This window comes from Pelophylax lessonae (assembly GCF_965119305.1).
Source record: "Pelophylax lessonae genome assembly, chromosome: 9".
Classification (NCBI taxonomy): domain Eukaryota; kingdom Metazoa; phylum Chordata; class Amphibia; order Anura; family Ranidae; genus Pelophylax; species Pelophylax lessonae.
In genome coordinates this window covers 236,829,529-236,852,616 of record NC_138776.1, presented here as the reverse complement: position 1 = coordinate 236,852,616, position 23,088 = coordinate 236,829,529, and positions in this window count along the sequence as shown.

Here is a 23,088-nt window from a genome sequence, read left to right as displayed (position 1 = left end):
CCGTTAGCGATGTCATTGCTTATGTTCTCTAGCAAAATCAGTCTTGACATACAGGCACAGCCACCCCCCTCTTTTACCTACCCTGTCCCTCCAATACAGGGAATACCCCTGAACAGTAAGCCAGTCATGTGAGCTGCTAAAGGAAAAAATTGTAAACGCGTATGGCAAGCTTTAGGTACTCTAGTTTCATTACCAACTTTGCCCACATCAGCAAAGATCAGCTGCAGGTCGATGACAAGCAATACTGGTGCCCAGTCTTTTGTAGTTTGCTTGTCTCCTTTGAGCACAGCTTCCACAGTACAGGTCCTCGTTAGTCACCTTCTGAGAATGCATGCATGCCCAACTCCAATCCAAAGCCCAGCCAAGACATTTACGACAGAAAGTGAGAGAAAACCTTCCCAATTGGGTCACAGAGGGAAATAAAACAAAAAATGTCCGAAGTTAGGTTATAATTATGTAACTTTGTAAACTTACAGTAGCTCTGTGTAATATAATGTTGAACTTTATTGTGGGAAGCCCCGTTATTTCTCAGCACAGACCCTCATTGGTCATAAATCAGAACACTCACTTGCCACCTTCCTTTATATTTGCCTTTCCCTGTTTTTCAACATACCTTTTTCCTTCCACAGAATGTCTGTCCTAACTTGCTCCTCAAAGCTTACTGCTCTGAGAAGACTTCTAACCCACAGCTTTCCAGAGTCACTAAAGGTAATTCTGAAGCAGGGAAGAGGTTTGGATTCACTGCTACCATGGATTCACAAGGTTTGCAACTTTTGGTCAGTTTGCAAGTTCTCAAAATGAAAAATGAGCAACTTATAATAATGTGCCTTTTGCTTGATTAGCTGAGTCACAAGAGCCAATTATTTGAAGGAATTGCATTGGTTCATGTCCCCCATGGCAGTACCTGGATTTGCCACACTATATGTTTGACAATAGCTTGCTTATTAAATCTACAAAAAGACAGAATTGAATAAGATTTACCCCCCCATAGACTTTAGTGTGGTATGCCACAAGGTTTGTGAACTTCGAGCAAGATTTGCAAAACTGAATCCAGGCAGCTGTGCTTACCCCTATTTAGAGGTGAACTTCACTTGAACATGTTAGTTGTTTGAGTTTCTCTTTGTGTCATTCATATAGGCATGTGGAGCGCTACAGCATGTGTTAACCGGCAATGCATTCCAACTAGAGGTCCTGGTTGACCAGTGGCCAGACTTTTCCACTGTGATATGTCGTCCCTCATTGAAGGTGGGTTTGAGCAATTGCGCAGATATGGGAGATAGAGCTTTGTGTCTAAGACCTGCTCCCGTTACTCTTTCATATTTTAATGCAAAACCAATACATTAGGGATAGCAGAATGCTTAACATACTTAACGCAATCCTGCTATCGATTGTAACATTTTAAGTCAAGCCTAAGCAAAAAAAAAAAAAAAACCTTTGTCCTTTTTTAAATGCTGCTTTATGCATCAGCATACCTCCTTTGACCAAGTTTGTCCAGATAGTATGGTCACCTGGTGACTAAGCACCATTCACATGCTGATTACCCCTTAACCACTTGCCGACTGCCACACGACTATCTACGTCGGCAGTCAGCCCCTCACAGGCAAAGCGACGTAGGGCTACGTCGCTAGCCTGTGAGGGTCTAGGGAGCGAGCGCGCACCGCCGGAGGCGCGCTCCCGCGTGGTCACGGACCCCCCACTCTGCGATCGCCGCTGCAGAGGGAGAAAGTCAGGCAGCTTGTGTAAACAAGCCGCCTGTCATTCTCCCCTGTGTAGAAACTGTGATCACACGGCTCTACTATGTAGAACCGTTGATCACTGTTTCTACAGCTAAACAGACAGCCAATCACAGTTAGAATCACGCCCCTAGGGACACACACAGCCCCTCCCTCTCAAATAAAGTTAACCCCTTCACTACCAGTGTAATTTTGCAGTAACAGTGCATATGTATAGCACTGATTACTGCAGTAATGTCACTGGTAACCCCAAAAGTGTCAAAAATGTCAGTCAAGGGTCCGATCTGTCTGCCGCAATGTCGCAGTACCGCAAAAAAAATCGCAGATCGCCGCCATTACGCGTTAAAAAAAAACAACAAAAATGACAAAAATCTTTCCCTTTGTTAGTAAACGCGATAACTTTTGCGCAAACCAATCAAAATACGCTTTTTGCGATTTTTTTTACCAAACATATGTAGCATAAAACAAATTGGCCAAAAATGTTAAATAATTTTGATTTTTACATTTTTTTTGGGGGGAATTTCATATAAAAAAATGTGAAAAATATTGTTATTTTTGCAAAATTGACGCTCTTTTTTTGTTTATAGCGCATGATCAAAAAATCGCACAGGTGATCAAATACCACCAAAAGAAAGCTCTGTTTGTGGGAAAAAAAGGACATCAAATTCGTTTAGGTACAGTGTCGCATGACCGCGCAATTGTCCGTTAAAGTCACGCAGTGCCGAATCGCAAAATACCCCCTGGTCAGGAAGGGGGTAAAATCTTCCGGGGCTTAAGTGGTTAAGCCATAGAAGTTGAATCCAATGCAAGTTTTCTTCAGCTAATTGCAGTACAACGGATGTTTTTTATTTTTCAGTCTTTTAGCTCTGACTGATGGAACATGGAAGAAACAGAGAGGGTCTAGATAAGACTAAACTAACCAGCATTAAACATGAGAGGATGACAGAGGGAGACACCAATCTTAAGTAATAAGTTGTAGTGACAAAAAACCTTCACTAGATGTCAGCATACTAATAATCAATAACCTGATGCAATTCAATATGCCACAGTAAAATTCTATAAAAATGGAGCAGAGCACCCCACTCTATAGTTTAAGGCTGACTTTATAGTTAAACCTTTTCTTATTTTATAGCTACAGCTTGAGTTAGGCCCCTTTCACACATACGGATTGTTCATTTCATCAGTTGAGTCACGTTTTTTGTCATCAGTTCTTTACAGTCAACATCAGTTTTTCATCTTTTGTTATTAATTTTGCATCCCTTTTTCATCCATTATCATCAGTTTATCATCCGTTTTTCATCCTTTGTCATCAGTTTTTCATCCGTTTTCATCCGTTTTTCGTCCGATCCATCGTCCGAGGGGTTAATCTAGCTAAGACATTCCTAATTTTAGATAACGTAGGTGAAGGTTAAAACCGATGTAAGGTTTTTTTACATTTAGTGACCATTTGGAGACAATTTCCAATTACCTCCTGTGTAATCACCAGGAAGTAAAGGTAAATATCCCCAATGGTGGTAAAGACAGCAATGAAAACTGACAAAGGTTCTAACCCTTCTCTGCTCTATCTAAAGCTAAAATAAAATACATTGACTCGGGCTCAAATTTACTATGAGGTATCTAAGCTGTAAAATGCCAAGAAATCTATAACATCTGAATGGTTTTTTTATACTTTCTTTTTTTTTTACAAAACTTTGTTTAGAAGAGCAGGAATCATATGCATTCATTCATTGATCATATTTGCCCTGGATATTCTGTATTTCCCTGTGTAGGTCATGAAGGACCCCTTAGATCATTATATGAATACATACTACCTATTCACTAAAGACCCTCAAAATCTGCACAAAATGCTGGAGGATCCCCAAGTTATCAACTGGAACCAAGATCTTCAAATAGAAGGTGAGGAAGAGGGTCTGAATGAATTTTTATACAGTATATGTGAATTTAAAGGGTGATTTAACCCAAAGTTATGATACTGAGATTGGTAGAGCTCACTGGATTCTTATTTTTCTTTAATATTCCAACAAGGAAAAGTCTGGACCAAAATTTCTGACTCCCTTCTGTCTACTTGGAAGTTTTGGGTGTTCCAACACCTTTATGTGATCCAGCTACTCTGGTTACATTCTCCATAATATAAAATAATATACAGCATATTAGTATAATAATATACAGCATCATCCACAGTGCAGCTCCCCCTAGTATAAATGTCCCTCTAGTACAGATCTACACCCCAAATATCGCCTTCCCGTAGTGCAGTTCTTCCTCCAGTTCAAATCTCTTGCAGTACAGATTGCCTTCCCTACCAATCTAGCACCCCCCACCTTACGAAATACACCACCACCTCGAGTACAGTTCCCCCAAGTACAGATATGTCCTCCTAGAACAGTCTCCCCAGTTAAAATATCCCCCCCCCTCTCCCAGATTATAGTTTCTCCAGTACAGATCTCCTTTCCTCAGGACAAATATTCCACACCAGTACTGCACCCCAAGTACAGATCTCCCTTCCCACCAGAACAGATCCCCAACCCCCAACCTCCAAGTAAAGTTCCCCGGCTAGTTCAAATGTTTCCCCAGTACAGATCTCCATTTCCCCTCAGTACAGGGCCACCCCAGTACACCTCCTCCCAAGTACAGATCTCCCTTCCCACCAGAACAGATCCCCAACCCCCAAGTAAAGTTCCACGGCTAGTTCAAATGTTTCCCCAGTACAGATCTCCATTTCCCCTCAGTACAGGGCCACCCCAGTACACCTCCTCCCAAGTACAGATCTCCCTTCCCACCAGAACAGATCCCCAACCCCCAACCCCCAAGTAAAGTTCCCCGGCTAGTTCAAATGTTTCCCCAGTACAGATCTCCATTTCCCCTCAGTACAGGGCCACCCCAGTACAGCTCCTCCCAAGTACAGATCTCCCTTCCCACCAGAACAGATCCCCAACCCCCTAATAAAGTTCCCCGCCTAGTTCAAATGTTTCCCCAGTACAGATCTCCATTTCCCCTCAGTACAGCTCCTCCCAAGTACAGATTTCTCCCCCAGTTTTGCTTCCTCTCCAAGAAATAATTTACCAGTTCAGGCATTTCAGTGTGAGATGAAGTCCTCCTTTGGCTGTGTCATGTGACTGGAACCAATGAGGTTCCAAGGAGAGCCTCCCTCCCTCTGAACTGCCACTGCTAGCTGCAAGTGCTTAAATACAGCTCTGTAGTGATAAATTATATGAAAAATGCATACGATCATATATATATATATATTGTGACAGGTCAAGACTCTGTCACGGTGAAAGTGGATGTTTAAAGGACACAGAGTGTGCACATTGGCTCGGTGCAAGACTACAGCGCATAGATGTGCAGTGGAGAAAACTGCTGTTGCAGCTTTCTCCAGGTTTTGGTTTACCTGAAAGGGGCTCTGTAGTTTGGAGATTTCAAAGTGTCTTGGGTGGGATGGAATCTCCAACTCTGTGTCCATGTTTTATTAATGACCAGCAGGGTGTGTGCTCAGAGTCAGGTGCACACAGCCCTTATAATGAAGGTCTAGGAAAACATCAGGGCTCCCAGTTGGAGACTGTGTCAGCCAGCAGACAGGAGGTCTGTTCGTGGGGAGTCAGGAGGACTCCGATACTCTCCGGGAGTCAGTGGCTGCGGGTGGCAGCCGGAGCACATGTGTGAGACAGGAGACGGCCTGAGGACCAAGGCCACAGTGAAGCGCTTAGCTTCGAGGAGTCCATGGTCTGGGGACCAGCATAAAGTGCAGAGGTATTGCTGAGGAAAAAAACTGCACGAGAGCGAGAGAGCCAGGTGCACCTTCTTCCACATGTTTGGTGTGTCTCCCAGGTGGCTTGTGGCAAACTTTAAACAACACTTTTTATGGATATCTTTAAGAAATGGCTTTCTTCTTGCCACTCTTCCATAAAGGCCAGATTTGTGCAGTATACGACTGATTGTTGTCCTATGGACAGAGTCTCCCACCTCAGCTGTAGATCTCTGCAGTTCATCCAGAGTGATCATGGGCCTCTTGGCTGTATCTCTGATCAGTCTTCTCCTTGTATGAGCTGAAAGTTTAGAGGGACGGCCAGTTCTTGGTAGATTTGCAGTGGTCTGATACTCCTTCCATTTCAATATTCTTGCTTGCACAGTGCTCCTTGGGATGTTTAAAGCTTGGGAAATCTTTTTTTTATCCAAATCCGGCTTTAAACTTCTCCACAACAGTATCTCGGACCTGCCTGGTGTGTTCCTTGTTCTTCATGATGCTCTCTGCGCTTGAAACAGACCTCTGAGACTATCACAGTGCAGGTGCATTTATACGGAGACTTGATTACACACAGGTGGATTCTATTTATCATCATTAGTCATTTAGGTCAACATTGGATCATTCAGAGATCCTCACTGAACTTTTGGAGAGAGTTTGCTGCACTGAAAGTAAAGGGGCTGAATAATTTTGCACGCCCAATTTTTCAGTTTTTTATTTGTTAACAAAGTTTGAAATATCCAATAAATTTCGTTCCACTTCATGATTGTGTCCCACTTGTTGTTGATTCTTCAAAAGAAATTGCAGTTTTATATCTTTATGTTTGAAGCCTGAAATGTGTCAAAAGGTCGAAAAGTTCAAGGGGGTGAATACTTTCGCAATACACTGTAAAGTGTGTATATATATATATATATATATATATATATATATATATATACAGTATATATATACACACACACACAAAAATATCTCCAGGCACATATGCACATGTCTGACAAATATCCCTACAAGGAGACCTAGGAAAACTATGTCCCATCCCTCTATATGGCTCAATCTGAGTTTTATACAGGATGTCTGAAACCCATAAGTAGGCAGGTGCAGTCTTCTTGCCACTGCAGGTGGCCCTTGAGCACAGCGGCAATGCAGGTGGGGGAGGAAGTTGAAAGGAACTTGATTCCTCCGTGATTTCCTAATCACATAAGGGCAGCTATCCGATTCAATACTAGTACCCCATGTAATTCTTGCAGCCATCTTGGGTCAGGCAGAGTCTATTTAAGACTGACTCCCGAGCTTGGGGCGCTTTATGTGAGTGGCTAGCTTACAGACAGGCTCCTTGTCTGTTAGGGACCATGCTTAGAGATAGGAAAAGGTTTCGGAGGAGTAGAGAGAGTATAGGGACTACATCTGCCTCCACCAGAAAATATTCCTCTTTGGTGTGGACCGGCCAGGCCTTATTTTGCTTCTAGTGGTAGATGCTGTCGGCATCTTCGGGGCTTTAGACCACAGTTGTTTCGCTGTTATAGTTTGTAAGTGGCTCCCAATGAGTGTACCTTCCTACTAAGCCTGTTTGTACTTGCTGAACTTTTCTACAATATATTGCTTTTGAGAAGTTGGACTCTGTGTGCTCACTGCTGTCATGCCACTCTGCACCTAGCTTACATGTAAGCTTCACCCAACCTTATTGACATGACACCCAAGCCCTCTAAACTCTACCAGCTTCTCCCTCCAGCATTGGTGTGCCTCATCTGAGGACAACCCATAAAGCAAGTGAACCAATATTATTATATTATCTATTCATAAACAGGTTTTCAGCCAGAATTAGAAATCCTGCTGCAGAAGGTCAGTTCCAAACACAGGAGGCAGATGGAGACAATCGGTGGCTTTCTGCTCACAAGGGAAAAATTAACAGATGAAGAGTTGGAGGAGATCAACAGAAGGTACTGTGAAGTAAAAAAGTAAATTGTAAATCCACCAGAGAGAATCCCTCAATCATTGCCAACATCCCAAGAACACTTAGAGGTAGGGATAGACTGATAAGGTTTTTTCAGGGCCGATACCGATATTTTGGTCACAACGTATCGGTATCGGCCGATATGGGCCGATAATTTGTACATTTAAAGTTTTGAAAAATAAAGACAATTTTTGACACAAATCTGGTACTGAACATGTTAATTTTTGTTTAATGCTCAATGGCTGGCTTACTGGCAGCCTGTGGTGGGTGGCTGACTGGCTAACTCCCTGTGGTGGGTGGGTGGCTGGCACAGGGGCTGTGGGTGGCCGGCTGGTACAGGACCTGTGGGTGCCTGGCTGGTACAGGACCTGTGGGTGGCTGGCTGTTTGGTACAGTGTCTGTGCCTGGCTGGTATAGGGCCTGTGGGTGGCTGGCTGGGTCGCTTGTACAGTACCTGTGGCTGGCTGGTACAGGACCTGTGGATGTGGGTGGCCGGCTGGCACTGGGCTGCTGTGGGTGGGTGTAAGGCTGTGATACACTCCTGCGAGACTAGTCCCCACTCCAGACGAGGCTGTCCAAGGCGAGGGAGGCGGCCTAAGAAGGCAAAATGACATCACCAAAATATCGGCCATATCGGCCAGTTCCGGGGCAGATACTGATATATCGGGGAAAGTGCATATCGGCCATGCCGATAATCGGTCTATCCCTACTTAGAGGAACAAAAGGACTACCCCTAGAAAAAGGAATTTAATGGCACCTGAAAACCATATGATACTGAAGTGCATAAAAAACATTTTTTATTGCATCATATAAAATGTGCAAAAAATTACAAAATTCATAAAAAATAGTAATAACGACTGAATACTCAATATGTGGATAAAAATTAGGTCAGAAAAAATAAATTTCTTTCATCAGAGGTATATAAAGGAAAGATGGTAGGATTACTTATAAAATGGAATGAACATTTATAAGGATTCAATACATATCGCAGGCATTATAAACATTCTTCAATACTGCAGAAATGACATACCATCGAACACTATGCATCACCTAGTACAGCCTTTAAGTATAAAATCAATGTTTACCATGGCCTCCAGGTAAAAGTTCACCGCAAACCCCCCCAATTGGCACCAGTCGTCTCACCCTGGGATCCCCCGAAGGTCAACTGTGATGTAAACAAAGTAGATGGGGAGTCTGGAGTGAAGAAAATAGATAATGTATTTGTGGATGTATATATAATAGAAAAACAGACTAGGAAGTCTCAGTGAAAGGCCAGCATTGTACCTATGTTGGAGCTGGCACTTAAGGGAGATATCCATCGTGTGGATATGGTTAGTCACAAACAGGTAGTCATCACATGGTGACATCATACCATAAGTAAAACATAAAAAATAAGTAGGTTACTTGGAGATGGAGAAACGTATCTGATTCCAAGGAACGATCCCACTTACATGTATAGGAAAGAATTGAAGAATCTGGTGGGTCAAAAAGAGAATTATAAACTAAATTCTCCTTTTTTTTTCCGTTAAAGATAGCAAACATGTTATACTTACCTGTTCTGTATAGTGGTTTTGCACAGAGCAGCCCAGATCCTCCTCTTCTTGAGTCCCTCTGCCGTGCTCCAGGCCTCTCCCTCCTGTTCAGTGCCCCCACAGCAAGCAGCTTAATATGGGGGCACCCAAGCCAAGCCACAGCTCCGTGTCCATTCAGAGATGGAGCCATGGCACAGCTCTGACCTGTTCTCTCCTCATTGGCTTACTGACTTTGATTGACAGCAGTGGGAGCCAATGGCGCCACGCTGATCTCTCAGCCAATGAGGAGGGGAGTCCTGGACAGCCGAGTCTCTCGTGCAACATCGCTGGATCTAGATGGACCTCAGATAAATATTAGGGGAGCTGCTGCATAGAATACATTAAGATTAAAAAAACCTTCTGCCTTTACAAGCACTTTAAATCAGAAGGAAGGGAAATATCTGATGCCTTGTACATGTAAGGTTCCAGTTATATACACAGTGCCAAAGATAAATAAAAATAGAGACTGCCCTCCTGGACGGCCCATAGTCAATGGAATTGACTCCATCTGTTCAAGGATGGCTTCTTACAACCATTGGTACACAAAACACCAGCTTATCTAACAAAGCACTTATTGCAACTGCACGGGTAAGCTGTCAGGGCTGCAGGAGGGGGATCTGGGCACACAGGGGGGAATCAGATGTCGGCAGAACAGGGAGGGGGATTGGTGCAGAGGGGGTCAATTACAGAACTATGCCCTGTGTCTGAGTTTCTCCCTGCAGCAGCTAAAAGCCGGCAGGAGGGAAAGAAACCTGCTTTCAGCTGCTGCAGAGAGCCGCATAGGGCATCATTCTGCAATTGTTCCCCAGCCCGGACGCACCAATTCCCCCTGCTGTCCAGGCCCCCCTGTGTGCCTGGACCCCCTACAGGAGGACCAGGGGGGTACCCCCCTCTCGGCAGAACTGACTAACTGTGGGAAAGCTGCTAATGAATGCTTCTATCCCCACCCCCAAACTGATTAAATCTTACTGTTGCTAGCTGGAAGATTTCTAGGCTGAATCCACACTAATATAACAAGTTTCTGGATTACTAAAAATACAATTCAATAAATACTGACACAAGTGAATAAATTCATGTATATAATAACCACACTAAAATAAAATAAATCATAACAAATGACAAGATTTGATGATACAAAACTAACAGTTAGTCAGTACACTAATGCTAATACTGCACACTGTCACTGTACTAATGACACTGGCTGGGAAGGGGTTAATCTATAGGGCAATCAAAGCGTTAACCGTGTGCCTAACAATGTGTGCTGCTTTTACTTTACTGTCTGGCTGTTTTTTCTCCCTACTATTCAGGGAGAATAAGCAGCCAGATCGCTGTTCACAGTATACACACCGTTTGGAAACACAGAACTCTGTGTGTGATTGAACACAGTTAATCAGCAGACTTCAGAAAAATCATTGGCTAGCCAAACTCGTGCTACAGTCAGGTCCATAAATATTGGGACATCAACACAATTCTAATCTTTTTGGCTCTATACACCACCACAATGGATTTGAAATGAAACAAACAGGATGTGCTTTAACTGCAGCTTTAATTTGAGGGTATTTACATCCAAATCAGGTGAACGGTGTAGGAATTACAACAGTTTGTATATGTGCCTCCCACTTTTTAAGGGACCAAAAGTAATGGGACAGATTAACAATCATAAATCAAACTTTCACTTTTTAATACTTGGTTGCAAATCCTTTGCAGTCAATTACAGCCTGAAGTCTGGAACGCATAGACATCACCAGACGCTGCGTTTCATCCCTGGTGATGCTCTGCCAGGCCTCTACTGCAACTGTCTTCAGTTCCTGCTTGTTCTTGGAGTATTTTCCCTTCAGAGAGATTCACTGAATAGTTCACTTATTACCTACTTCACTACAGTGGCAAGGTGAAGCAGCGGCCTTGCCGAATCCGTAACCAGCAGCTCCCATGGGAGTAGTGCTACAGTAGATAATCTCCACTCCCCGCACTACAGGTTCCCAATGTGTGATCTGCAGCACTGGCAGCTCTCTCACATAGGGGGAAAACACAATTCCATAGTGCAAATATCTTATGGTAAAAAGTCAACTTTATTAAATAAATAAAATTTAGCACTCAGGTGTGACTGGTGCTAAAGCGCACCTGTCTATCCAGGTAAAATACAGAGTTGTAGGTTGATGAATGGCCGAACGAATCCTCACTGTTGGATTTGTTGGAACCAACATTCCACATGCTGTTAAGTATTAGATCACAGGCTAGTGTCGGCAGTGCTGTATTTTGGCATAGGCCAACAAGGCCCAGGCCTAGGGCGGCACTTTGCAGGGGGTCAGCAAAAAAGCCACCCCCCTCCACCTGAGACTCTATTGGCCACTGGTTGCTAGAGCCGCCTCTCTCACCCCTCTCTCTCTCACTCACCCCCTCTCACCCACTCCCCTCTCTCTTCCCCCTCCCTCTCTCTCTCTCACCCCTCCTCTCTCTCTCTCTCACACCCCTCTCTCTCTCTCATCCCCCCTCTCTCTCTCTCTCTCTCTCTCGCTCTAATCCCCCTCTCTCACCCCCTCTCATCCCTCACTCTTATCCCCCCTCTCTCTCTTATCCCCCTCTCTCTCTCACCCCCCTTTCTCATCCTCTCTCTCTATATATATATATATATATATCCCCCTCCTCCTCTCTCTTTCTCTCTCATCCCTCTCTCTTTCTCTCATCCCCCCTCTCTCTCTCTCTCTCATTCCCCTCTCTCTCACCCCCCCTCTCTCCCTCACCCCCATCTCACCCCCCCCCTCTCTCTCTCTCTCTCTCTCTCATCCCCCCTCTCTCTCTCACCCCCCTCTCTCTCCCTTCCTCCCTCCCTCACCCCCCCTCTCTCCCACCCCCTCTCACCCCCTCTCGTGAGGTCTCAGGGGTTCATGCTGGGACTTGTAGTAGTTCAATTATGGAGGGAGTCACATCTGTTAAAAAAGGAGTGGGGCAAATTTACATAGGAGGGGGGGCGCCCAATTTTAGTCTAGCCTAGGGCAGCACAAAACCAAAATACACCACTGAGTGTCGGTGATCATTTAAACTCGAAGTTTCTAACACCAGGTATTTCACACAAAGGAAGCAATACAAAGAGAACAGGATACACTTTCATACAAGTACACAGTACAGCAGGCACATATCAGAAATACAGGAGAGAGTGTACCATAAAAAGCACCAAATTTATTGAATGGTAATGATGAACTCACTCTCCAAACCCCCACACATATCAGAAATATGACATGTTGGGTTTACATATTATTTAATACCACTTTAAGCTTAAGTGCCGGTTCACACCGGTGCGATCTGGGAACCCTGCAAATCCACTGCGGGTTCTCCCATCACACCCGGCTCACAGACAGTTCTCACTGCCATATGCGAACTTCTGGGAGTGTCAATACAAAGTTTATGCCCCCCCAGATTAGTTTGCACACTGCAGTGCGAACTCTCAATTCGGACAGGAACACCCATGTGATCTGATTCTGGTGCGGACCAAAAAAAGGGTCCTGCATGACTTTGGTCTGAATGCAATGCAAATTCCACCATGCAATCTGTATGGCTGAATTTGCATTGTACAGACATCACATGTGATTTGCAGAGCAGTGCGGTGGGAATCACGTGCAATGTCTGACATCGCTATAGTGTGAACCCACACTTACAGCCACATGGCCAATAAAAAAACAAAACACCATCTCTCTCTGACCTCAGCCGGGTTAGCCCCCCTAAATCAAAGTTTTTGAAAAAAACATATGCAGTTTGTTAGATCTTTGTTAGATCAGGTTAGTTCAATTGTTGTTTGCGTTAGATCTCACACAGAAGAAGCAATTTTAACAGTTATTTGCTGGGGAGGGGGGGCTATCCAGTCATCAGCCCCCCCCTTATCAAAAAATTTACCAAACAGCTGTAAGATCAACTGGTTTTAACGCACAATTAGAGACTTATTAAGTTTAATAATGAAGGGGGCTCAAAAAAAAAAAACATATATATAGAGAGAGAGAGAGAGAGAGAGAGTTGGAGACCATTGTTTCAGGGTTCTTTTTTGGGAAGAGATTAATTTTATTTTTCTAGGACCTCTTTTTTTATTATACGGTCTGCAGCATAAACTTGGTGCTGACACAGGCAGGCCCTTTGTTTGCAGCAAGTCACCACAAACTTGTGATGTAAAGTATTGTACACCATAGCACCACATCACTATCCCAACAATTGCCATAGCTAAAGTTAGGCAATCCCATTTATTTAAAATATCAGGCAGGCAGGTCGAAAGGGGGAGGCAGAGGTTCTGATGGGGAAGTAGTAGGGGCAAGCAGGTTCTGCAGGAAAAGCTGTGGGTAGACTGCACTGTCTGAAAGCAGGGCATGTCTTCCTTTTCTTTCTGACAGTATGCAGAGAAGATAGTGAGTTGTCTTGACAACGCCTTCCATTTCTTCCTCCTCCCAGGTGCAGGGCAGCCATTTGTCTGCAACTGCTGATGTTCCCTCTTCCTCCTCTTTCTCCTTCTCTTCTGCTAATCCTGCCACAGCCAGCAAACTGGCACAAATTATTTCATGATACAGTGAGCCACTTGCTGCAGGAGGATTTAGGTCATGCATGACAATTCCTTGCTGCAGATGTTGAGCAAGAGAGTCCCAGGACCAAACAGGGAGGAGACATCAGGCAAGGAGCTGCAAGAGGCAGACCAGGTTCACTTCAGCGATGGGAAGGCTTGGGATGACAGAGTGGAAGGCCATATGTGGGGAGAACAGCAGCAGGGAAGGATTTTGTCCTGGGACAGTTTTCATATTACTGGAGGGAGAAGCAGTCCTATTCCAGCCCCATAGGTATAGCCACTGCTATCCCAAGGGCCAGTTCACATAGCTCTATAGTCTGGACCTTTTTTAACACACTGCTGCTCACAGCTGTGTCCCTGCCTGCAGTGTGTCAGTCAAGATAAAACTACCGATCATTTGGGTACCACATGCATAAGAAGACACATAAGTGTATTTTTGCAAACTAGAGGCACAGCAATGGGTGCGAGTTTTGCACCTTGTTATTCCAACTTAACGATGGGGTACTGGGAGGAACATTCCATTTGGAAACAATAGCCGTTTATGAGACACTACATCTTTTATGGCAGGTATATTGATGACGTGCTCATTATTTGGGATGGGGATATCGAGAGTTTTTCTGCATTCGTTGCACATTGCAATGCCAACACACTGGGCCTCACTTTTACACATGGTAAAAGCCAGCTATATTGTACAATATGTGTAGCTTTTGTCTCTGAATTATTACATATGATACTTGCTCCCTTGGGTGATGTGGAATCACCTCTTTAGTAGGGTGGCAGGCTATCATTTCCATCTCAGAATCTGGTTCTTGGTGTACAGTGGGCAGAAAAAAAAGTTAGGTTCCAGTCACTTTAATCTTTTTACCATTTATTGTTGAACTAAATTCTGGGAGAGAGGGGTACAGGATACCCCACAGTGATTGACTTCTGTTGAGCAGGGATGGCCACACACTGATTCATATTGTCCAGTCCTTGCTGAACTGGCAAATTTCCATCAGTATGGCCAGCTTTACAGTCGGAGGAAATCAAAACACTGAACTTAGGAGATCCTAATGTGTTTCATTTTGTCAGACAGCTTCTATTTAAGTGATTTTTTGATCCAACAGATCTGGCAGTAATCAGGCCTGGGTGTGTCAAGTGAAATTTAACTCAGATTTAAGAAAAATGTGGTTAATCACAGTTCATTAACCACTTGCCGACTGCCCGCCGCAGATATACTGCGGCAGGCTGGCTCGGCTGCACGAACCGACGTATGGGTATGTTTGTTCGTGGGAGCATTCCGGCGGCTTGCACGTGCCCCATTAGGCAGCAGGGAAGCCGAACCATGGGGCCGGCACCCGCGATCCCTCCCCGTGGAGAGAGATCGACGGTCTGCTGTTGTAAACACAGCAGACCGGTGTTCTCTCTGGAGTGAACACAGAGCGCCTGTGATCCTCATAATTAGGAACACAGGTCTCTCTGTTGATTCCACAAGTCCCTCCCCCATACAGTTAGAAAACACCCCCTAGGCTCACACTTAACCCTTTGATCGCCCCTTCCCTGCCAGTGTCAATATTACAGTACCAGTGCATTTTTTTTAGCAGTGATTACTGTAGTAATGTCACTGGTTCCCCCAAAAATGTCAGTTAGGGTTCCGATCTGTCCGCCGCAATGTCGCAGTCCCACTTAAAAGTGCAGATCCTTTACTAATAAAAAAAAAAATGAAATAAAAATAACAAATCTTTTTCCTAGTTTGTAAATGCAATAACCTTTGCGCAAATCAAAATACGCCTATTGGGATTTTTTTTTTACCAAAAATATGTAGCAGAATACAAATTGGCCTAAAATGATGAAAAAATTTGATTTGTACAACATTTTTTTTATTGGGAATGTTATAGAACAGAATGTGAAAACTATTGTTTTTTTTTTTTCAGAATTGTCGCTCTTTTTTTGTTTATAGCGCTAAAAATCGCACATGGGATCAAATACCACCACAAGAAAGCTCTATTTGTGGGTAAAAAGGACATACATTTTTTTGGGGTACAGCATGTGCACAGCCATCTTATGATGGTGAAACTCAGCAAAACATGTAGCCAACCAGAGCTTCCAGTATTTATTGTCATTGGGAGTATTTAAGGAAGTATTACGGATGCTGATTTATCCTGGACCTTATGCAGTTTCCTCTGCCTGTATTTCCTGATGCTCGTTTGACCACCTATCGTTTAGTGGTCATTACCTTCTGGTAAGGAGATCCCTGTTGCACCTGGGGTGTGAAGTGTGCTGGTTTTCACCCTTTCTAAGTCACCCCTTTTTCTCCTTGCACGGTCTCATGGCTTTTTCATCTCGGGAGTGCTTCTATTTGGGAATATCACCTATATATGATATTTTATTGGTGTTTACATGTTCTTAGCGCTGCACTATTTGCATATTATATACAATAAAAAAAATGAAAAAAAAAACAATTTCTTCATAAATTTAGGCCAAAATATATTCTTCTATATATCTTTGTTAAAAAAAAAACTAAGCGTATATTAAGTGGTTTGCATGAAAGCTATAGGGTCTATTAAACAATGGAATGTATACTGGAATTTTTTTATATACTAGCAATGGGGGTGATCAGTGACTTCTAGTGGGACTGTGATAGTGGCACTAACTGACACTTTGTGGGGACTGACTAACTGCCACTGACCTCACCAGTGACACTAATACAGCGATTAGTGATAATTATGCTATACACGGTCACTGTACTAATGACACTGGCTGGGAAGGGGTTAACATCTATGGGCAATAAAGGGGTTAATTGTGTGCCTAACAATGTGCAATGTGTGTATTGTGTGCAGATTTTTAACGCAGATTGATTTGTTTATTTTCCCTGCTTTGTAGGGAGAAGAAACAAAGCAACCATTCCCTTTGTACAGAGCCCACCCAGGGGAGTTGATGGGCTGCAGTGCCTGTAGTTACAGCCCTGTTGCAGTATATGTACTGCGGCAGGTGGGCAAGTGGTTAATTACCAATGGTATTTGTAATATGCAGCATGAAGGAGGTTGATGTGTTGCCACTGGCCACTAATGCATTAGTGACCAGTGTCAGAAAATGAACTCCTTTGTGCTGCATTACTGGCTGTAGTGTCATGTTTATAAACCCCTACATGCTGCAGCATAAAGGGGTTAATATACATTGATACTGGTGCCACTAATGCAGCACAAAGGGATTAATTTACTGACACTGGTCACTAATGCATTAGTGGCAACACATCCCCCTTCATGCTGCATAATACCATTGGTAATTAAATAACCTCTGCCCCCCCCAATGTAAGCCAATTCAACTGTAGATGCAAATCTTCTTACTTTTTGGATGCACTAGCTGGCTCTATCCTAATTTAGGTCGCACTCACTGCCTTCCCGGTGGCTTTCTATGGTCCTCTCTGACCCCGCCTCCCGGCCGGCCTCTCGGTGACGTTGCACCTTGCCAGGACTCATAAGCGCCTGTTGGGCAGAGATTACCCTGCGGCTCCACCTGACAGGGAAGTGGAGGCCGGTGTTGTGCCGAAACCAGTTTCCCCAGGCACTCGGCTCTGATCGGAACTCCGCCTCTCTAGCAGTCTTCAATCCAGCTCCGCCTCCCCAGCAGATATGAATTCTGCCCCTACAGCCTTCTGCACTCCAGATCCTCCCATGCTCCTACCATGCTCCCTCCGCTCTGTGTAAACATCAGGTCCTAGGCTTGTGCCGAGTGCAGGAGCGCACTCGGCACATCCTTACTGCTCTGTAGTATTGTAGCGTGGCCGGCGGTAGTCACTTGTTGCCCAGAAAAATATTAGCACATTGTCAGCACTTCACCTGCGCTGCGCCCGCCCTTCCTACAATAAATTGTTCCACCCATGGCATCCATCCCATCCGCCCACCCCTTGTACCGGCCCTGAGGCTGGCTACAGCTTAGCTGCAAAACTCACTAAATTTAATTAGACATACAGTCTAATGTTAATTTCAAGATAAATTCTACCTTGTCTCTCCCTCTTTTATTGCAGCCTAAAGAAAATGTACTGTCCAGCCACGGTACAATACTACTTGCTATTGTCTCTGAAATACACTCTAATTTTTATTTTCTGATAAACCTGTAAACCTGTCTTGCCTTTCCCTGTTTTGGATTTGCCTTCACTTTCTGCCTGGTAAAACTGTTGTCATGAGGATAGAAAGTGCGGGGAAAATCTTTCTAACAGAGCCCCGGATACTGTACAAATGAAAGAGTTCCAATAACTCCACTCCATTGTTTTTTTGTTTCTCCTTTTTAATTTTGGGCAACTAAGAGATTGAAAATAAGAGACTGGCAATAGGAGGGCAGCAAACAGGCAGCGGTAGCATCACAAGGATATCAAATGGGTACTGATGACAAAATATGGACAATAAAGTGCATCCGGAAAGTATTCCCAGTGCTTTACTTTTTCCACATTTTGTTATGTTACAGCCTTTTTCAAAATGGATTAAATTGATTATTTTCCTCAAAATTCTACAAACAATACCCAATAATGACAACGTGAAAGAAGTTTGTGTGAAATCTTTGCAAATTTATTAAAAATCAAAATCACTTGTACATAGGTAGTCACAGCCTTTGCCATGACATTCAAAATTGAGCTCAGGTACATCCTGTTTCCACTGATCATTCTTAAGATGTTTCTACAACTTGATTGGAATCCACTTGTGGTAAATTCAGTGGATTGGACATGATTTGGAAAGGCACACATCTGTCTACATAAGGCCCCACAGTTAACAGTGTATTTTAGAGCACAAACCAAGTCACGAAGTCCAAGGAATTGTCTGTATACCTCCAAGACAGGATTGTATCGAGGCACAGATCTGGGGAAGTGTATCGAAAAAATTTCTGCAGCATTGAAGCTCCCAGTGAGCACAGTGGCCTCCATGATCTGTAAATGGAAGAAGTTTGGAACCACCAAGACTCTTCCTAGAGCGGGCCGCTAAATGAGTCATTTTGAGAGAGGCCTTAGTCAAGGAGGTGACCAAGAACCCGATGGTCACTCATTTCTTTGTGGAGAGAGGAGAACCTTCCAGAAGAACAACCATCTCTGCAGCACTCCACCAATCAGGCCTGTATGGTAGAGTGGCCAGACGGAAGCCACTCCTCAGTAAAAGGCACTTGACAGTCTGCCTGGAGTTTGCTAAAAGGCACCTGAAGGACTCTCAGACCATGAGAAACAAAATTCTCTGGTCTGATAAAACTAAGATTGAACTTTTTGGCCTCAATGGCAAGCGTCCTGTCTGGAGGAAACCAGGCACCGCTCATCACCTGGCCCATACCATCCCTACAATGAAGCATAGTGGTGACAGCATCATACTGTGCGGATGTTTTTCATAGACATAGACATCCTTGTTGAAAACCTGCTCCAGAGGGCTCTGGACCTCAGACTGGGGCGAAGGTTTATCTTCCAGCAGGACAAAGACCCTAAGCACACAGCCAAAATAAGAAAGGAGCGGTTATGGGACAACTCTGTGAATGTCCTTGAGTGGCCCAGCCAGAGCCCAGACTTGAACCGGATTGGAGCTTGAGAGGTTCTGCAAAGAAAAATAGGTGTGCCAAGCTTGTAGCATCATACTCAAAAAGACTTGAGGCTGTAATTGGTGCCACAGGGGCAAATATTTTGAGGAAAATAATTAATTTAATCAATTTTGGAATAAGGCTGTAACATAACAAAATGTGGAAAAAGTGAAGCGCTGTGAATACTTTCCGGATGCACTGTATATAGTCAATTGTAACAAGTGGCCAATAGTGGAAATACTTGGGCAACAATTGAATAATACATAGGGAAAACAAGCAATGGTGGCAATACGTAGGCAATAAAATATGAGTGCAGTAGCTGATACCCAATCTGTTTCCCCCAGCCAACTTACCTCTGCTTTAGAGACTCCAGGAGCATCTAGTACCTCCTTCTGGCCACTGAGAACCAGGGCGGTGCTAGACTATTTTGCGCCCTAGGTAAGACCAGCTACTTGCACCCCCCCCAAAAAACTGTACACATTGCCCCCCTTCCTGCACATACTGCCCCCCCTCTTTAACCCTGCACTCCCCTCCCTGCACACACTGCCCTCCTTTAACGCTATACCCCCTTCCTGCACGCACTGCCCCTCTTTAGCCGTACACCCCCTTCCTGCACACACTGCCCCCCTTTAGCCCTACACCCCCTTCCTGCACACACTGCCCCCCTTTAGCCCTACACCCCCTTCCTATACACACTGCCCTCCTTTAATGCTACACCCCCTTCCTGTACACACGGCCCCTCTTTAGCCCTACACCCCCTTACTGCACACACTGCCCTCCTTTAGCACTACACCCTCCTTTCTATACACACTGCCCTCCTTTAGCCCTACACCCCCTCCCTGCACACACTGCCCCCTTTAGCCCTACACCCCCTTCCTGCACACACTGCCCCCCTTTAGCCCTACACCCCCCTTCCTATACACACTTCCCTCCTTTAGCCCTACACCCCCTTCCTGCACACACTGCCCCCCTTTAACCCTACACCCCCTTCCATTACACACTGCCCCCCTTTAATCCTTCACCCCTCTTCGTATACACACTGCCCCCCTTTAACCCTACACCCCTTCCTGCACACACTGCCTCCCTTTAGCCCTACACCCCCCTTCCTGCACACACTGCCCCCCTTTAGCCCTATACCCTCCTTCCTATACACACTGCCCCCTTTAACCCTACGCACCCTTCCTGTAAACACAGCCCCCCTCTCTATAGGTGGCACCTACCGGAGATGAGGAGCTGACAGGAGAGTAATGTGTCACTGGCCATGGCTGCGCCCTAGGTGGCAGTGCGCCCTAGGCGGCTGCCTAGTTTGTCTAGTGGTAGCACCGGCCCTGCTGAGAACATATGCATGTGGTCAGAGTAAGATGCTGGAGGAGGAGAGAGCACGGCCCATATTGTCTCCCAGCTCTCTCCTTCAATGCAGTTTTACTGTCTGCTCCAGCCCACTCTGTGAAGCTGTGACAATGAGAGAACTCTTGCAACCCAGATTGTCATTAACCATATTGATTACCTGGGGTCCTTGGACTAATACCGGGGAGTTCCCAGCTTTGGTCATCATGACTAATACCCATAAGTGCAGGAACATTATCATCTTCCCTAAATTACTCTCCAAAGGCCAATAGAGACCCAGTTTGGCCTAGTATGGTTTCTGGTGCCAGAGCTTCCTTACAACCCAAGGTAGTTCATCCACAGTTAGCAAGGCTATTACCAAACACATTTTATATCCAACATCTGTATACCAACTTTACGAGAATTAAATCAGAGTAAAGTTAATGATGCTCTCACTTTGGGACTATTCCTGCTTTAGCACTAGTTAGTCAAACATTTTTGTAACAAATTACCCATCCAACATACAGTATGTACAGTATAAATAAGCATGTTTATTATAATGAGAGTGAATTTTTTTTTTTAATGAACACCATAATCATTGCTTCACTGTCTTTCGTCTTTCCTTACACAGTTCAAATGAATTTTACTACACGCCACTCTTGGTCAGCGAAGCTCCACTTGTAAACAATCAATTGGTGTGCGGGCAAAAGAAGCAGCAAAGTCTTCGTTTTATAGAACGTTGTATTCAGCATCTACCTTCCATCTGTATTAGGAAAAAAGGGCTGGATCAACCTATCGGCTGGTTGTTGCCTGATTGCTCCATGGAATTTCGCACGATCTACATGAACCCCGGCTACAGGAGATCTGGTCTCTCGTACAACATGACGCTCAAGCTTTCTGCAGCCAGTCAAGAAAAAGGAGATCTATATTATTGTTGTGTGGCACCTGATAATATACCAGCCCAAAATATATGCCTCAAGGCAGGATTTCGGTTTATTGGCAGATGGATGGAATCTTACTTCACGCAAAAAAGTTAAATTTCAAATACAAAATAATGAAAGATTGTTATAAACAAAACACATGGTGTGATGACATCTGCTTGATACTAACATTTTGTTTCACTCCAATGTATTGTCTTTGAAGAATGCAGTATGTGGGTCAGAATTTCTAGTACAAGTAGGGTTTAGTAACACCCAGGTCACGGCAGCTGGATGTGCCTTAGGATGCCTGATTAGATGATCTGTGCCTGATTTAGGTGACTTGGGCTGTGCCCATGCAGAGTAAACCAATACCTTCATTTTAATGTTAACCCTTGCTGCTTATCCTAATCTAACCTTCACTGCCCTGCCCCCCTCTTTGCTAATTAGAGTCACAAGTGATTCACCGGTTCTGACTGACTGTACCTAGTGCTTCGGTGGGCCCACAAACATATTAAAGACATCACTTACCATATTTTCTATATTCGGAGTGATGCAGGAGGTTGTCACTTCTGTCTTTTTTCCAGCCGCAGTGATTAGCAGGCTCCTCGGAGAGCGGGGGGGACCAAGGAAGTGCACTTATATAGTTAATCTGGTTGAAAAAAGACACAAAGTCCATCTAGATCAACCAATAAAAAAGGTAAAACATAACAATCCTAAACAAAACAACATTTTTTACAATCCTATATACACAATCCTATACCCACAGCTGATCAAGAGGAAGGCAAAAGCCCCCAGCAAAGCATGATCCTATTTGCTCCAGCAGGGTGAAAATTTCTTCCTGAACCCCAAGAGGCAATCGGATGATCCCTTCTCTGATATTCTCTATTTACATTAAACTTAGGGCTGGGCTCTTCTGGTTCAGAGAGATGTCAGATTTTTGGCAGAGGGAAGATTTGCATGGAGTGCAGGTACAGAAGACATCAGGGAGGTAATAGAGCCCTGTTTTCTCTAAATACGAGCACCTGTTACTGCCTTGATACTATCACATAAGAGACATGTCAGCCCCCCTTTTGACAGTAATCAGGCTAAAAATGTATAGGGGGGAAATAATCAACATGTACAAATACATAAGGGGTCCATATAGTAAACTTGGTGTTGGGTTGTTCCCTTTAACCGCTTCCATACAGAGAAGTTAGACCTCCTTCCTGCCCAGACCAATTTTCAGCTTTCAGAACTCTCACACTTTGAATGACAATTGCTCAGTCATGCTACACTGTAACCAAACAAATTTGTTATCATTTTTTTCACACAAATAGAGCTTTCTTTTGGTGGTATTTGATCACAACTGGGTTTATTTTTCTTTTTGTGATATAAGCATAAAAAGAGCAAAAATTTTGAAAAACAACAACTTTTTTTTAGTTTCTATTATAAAATTTTGCAAAAAATAAATTTTTCTTCATACATTTGGGCCAAAATTTATACTGCTACATATCTCTGGTAAAATTAACCCAAATTAGTGTATATTATTTAGTCTGTGTGAAAGTTATTGAGTCTAGAAGCTATGGTACCAATTACTGAAAATTGATCGCACCAGATGTACTGACGGCCTATCTCCTTTCTTGAGGCCCTGAAATGTCAGGACAGTACAAATACCCCCCAAATGACCCCTTTTTGTAAAGTAGACAGTCCAAGGTATTTAGTAAGAGGCATGGTGAGTTTTTTGAAGTTATAATTTTTTCCCACAATTCTTGGGAAAATGAAGAAAACATTTTTTTTTCTTTT